This window comes from Mytilus edulis, chromosome 8 (genome assembly GCF_963676685.1).
Source record: "Mytilus edulis chromosome 8, xbMytEdul2.2, whole genome shotgun sequence".
In the NCBI taxonomy this organism is placed as follows: domain Eukaryota; kingdom Metazoa; phylum Mollusca; class Bivalvia; order Mytilida; family Mytilidae; genus Mytilus; species Mytilus edulis.
Window position 1 is genome coordinate 24,063,111 of NC_092351.1, and position 3,037 is coordinate 24,066,147.

A 3,037-nucleotide genomic window follows, 5' to 3' on the forward strand; every position below is an offset into this window, starting at 1 on the left:
TTATAATGAATGTTTTATTGATGTTAAATGGAATAAAAAATTAAATGATTCAAAATGATTAAAACATGTATAGGACGACATAACAATAATAACTCTAACAAACAGATCATTAGGAATCATAATATTAACAATCATCTTCTTCATTGCAGGAATGGTGAAAGTTGTATATATATATAATACACTTTGTATATAAATTGTCTAGGATTTAACTCTCAAAACTGCTATGGTTTTCATTTGACCAAGGTGCTATCACATATTTTTTGGAGTGTCTTATAAGTTTGATTATAATTTGATTAATCGTGTTGAAAATAAAGACGTTTCATTTCTTTTTGTCCATTTTGATATATACATTCAAGACCAAAAATTTATTCATAATTTAACAATTAATTTATCAGTAAGTACACAACTGCTTAATTGAAAAATTAATTTGTCAACAACTTATTTTACAAAGCGGAGTTTTTGAAAGTCCTTATAAGGTATCTTTGATGAAGGGTATCCAGACTAGGTGCCATTTTTTGGTTTTGCAATCTCATTGAAATACACTCTCTTCTGTTTATTGAAATTCTTTTCTTTAAAACTTGATTGTCTACTAGCAAATCATTTTAGAAATATTCAGTAAATGCTCTGAATTAAAAATGTCTAAAAGAGTTAAATCCTAGATTCACTATCTAATAGAATAATTGTATTATCACAAAACAATAACATGCAATTTTTGCTCAAATGCATCTCATCATACAATTTCTCAAAAAATCATTCATTTCTTTCACCAAAAAATAATTCTTTCATCTGAACAAAACTATTTCTTTCATCTGAACAAAACTATTTCTTTCATCTGAACAAAACTATTTCTTTCACTTCAACAGAACCATTTCTTACACTTCAATATAAATATTTCTTGCACCCAAACAGAACTATTTCTTTTACCTACACAGAACCATTTATTACACCTCAAAATAAATATTTCTTTCACATAAACAAAACCATTTCTTACACCTCAAAATAAAGTCCATTCACAAGATACAAGACATAGTTTTGTTTCACTTAATCCACATGAGCAAAAATTGTATGCCTTAGAGTGAGGTCAAACTAAACTTTCTAAATCTACTACAAAAAAGATATTTTTACACATATATTACACTTACATATGTCAAATATTTTAATTCTGAATCAAATCTCAATCTTTTCAGAACAGAAAACTATAAATATGAGAAGATATGTGTTCTTAGAACACTAATGTATATTATGTTTGAAGTTGGTATACAAAAGATTTACAAAATAAATTTTCTGTGTTGTCAAATGAAAACATCAAGAACTAAAGAAATACAAGATTTGTGTTTGATGCCATTTATCCAGTGCTGAACACTTTTTAAATTACTATTTCATCAAAATAAACTTATGTTTTGCATTACAGTTAAATCTCTCAGTGAAGCTAACAATCTAATAAAAAAAAATGTTTTAATATGCATACAGAGTTTTAACTTTGTAAATATAACATAATCACAAACTTTAATTATTGTTGGTATTTTAAAGATAACTTGCAATTTTGCTTCTAAAACTGTCATTATAAAAAAAAGACAAAAATCACATTCAGATGTCAAACAAGATTTCAACATGAAAATGTATCTCTTAACTGTTTCATGAAAATACTGAATATTTTTACGACTGTAAAAATACTGAATATTTTAATGACTTATCTACAACTAAAATGTAAGTTTATCTCAAAAAAGATTTTTGCTTAGATTTGATTGCTTCTTCTGTGGAAGAAAAAAATTTTGAATCGCCACTTTTTACTATTTTTAAACTGGTTTACACAAAATATGCAAACACAAATAGAAAAAGTTATTTCATATGCAAGAACACACAAGACAATATAGAAGAAGATTCAGACAAGTATCTCCTGCAATATAACCTGTGCTTTCAGAAAACCTGTTTAATAAAAACAAAATCTATTGGAATCTTATTCATATCACCTTGCTTAAAAATTAAAAAGCAACGGTATTTTGAACACTTTGTAAAACCAAACATTCTATGACTAACAACATTTCTAACTTGACACATTTAATATTGGAATGTCTCAGTATACATTTTGAATGATAAATCAAACTTAATATCTTTAACTTTGACACTATAACAACTATACACACTTCATACATATATTTACATGAAATTAACACTGTAGCACTAATATAAAACTTCCGACACAAACTAAAACTGTGGTTTTCATGATATTATTATGCTCAATGCTGATAAAATACAATTTATATCATGAAAGTAAAATCTGGTACAATATAGCTGATTAAATTCGTAAGTTTTGTAAAATGTCTGTAAAATTTATAAATGGCATATATGTAACTTAAAAGGGTTAAACCTCTTAAAAGATTATAAATGAAAACTGAAACATGTCTTTTTAAAAATAAATTAAGAAATAGCATTTTCTCAAGTTTAACCTGCAAACAAGCAGAAAGGCAAAAATGTATCTGAAATTCAAATGTGTTTAAAAAGTTGAGTATCTGAAATTCAAATGTGTTTAAAAAGTTGAGTATCTGAAATTCAAATGTGTTTAAAAAGTTGAGAAATAGCATTTTCTCCAGTTTTACCTATAACCAAGCAGAAAGGCAAAAATGTACCTGTTTTTGGTATGAAAATCTACGAGTATGAAATAATGTTTAAAATAATAATGCAAGCATGATATAAGGTAGGGTTAGAGTAGGGTGTAAGAAGCAATAAATATAAAATGACAGCAATGTAACAATGACAACTAACTTTTTAAGAGTCAACATTTTGTGTTGACAAAAAAGGTTATATTCTTAACTGTATACTTTCTAAATGATAAAAAAAAAAATGATCAATTTAAAAATCAATCTGGTCCATGTTTCTACTGGTAATAAATTTTACAGTTATCCTTAGAAATCACAAAAATTTACAAGCAAACATGACTTGAGAGTACTGTGTATTACAAACAAGCACTGTGACTCTATGAACATTTACTATAGGACTTTTAATTGATGAAAACATATGTAGTTGAAAAGTAATTTGG

The 3,037-nt window shown here is 26.1% G+C and overlaps 1 long non-coding RNA gene across 1 annotated transcript; it reads right to left on the reverse strand.

The window, feature by feature from the left end:
• Positions 1-1,759, reverse strand: LOC139485140 (uncharacterized). Its single transcript, XR_011655260.1, has 2 exons — positions 856-1,759; positions 1-809 (listed from the first exon to the last, which is right to left on the reverse strand). It is a non-coding gene; the product is annotated as an uncharacterized lncRNA (long non-coding RNA).
• Positions 1,760-3,037: the final 1,278 nt, after the last annotated feature.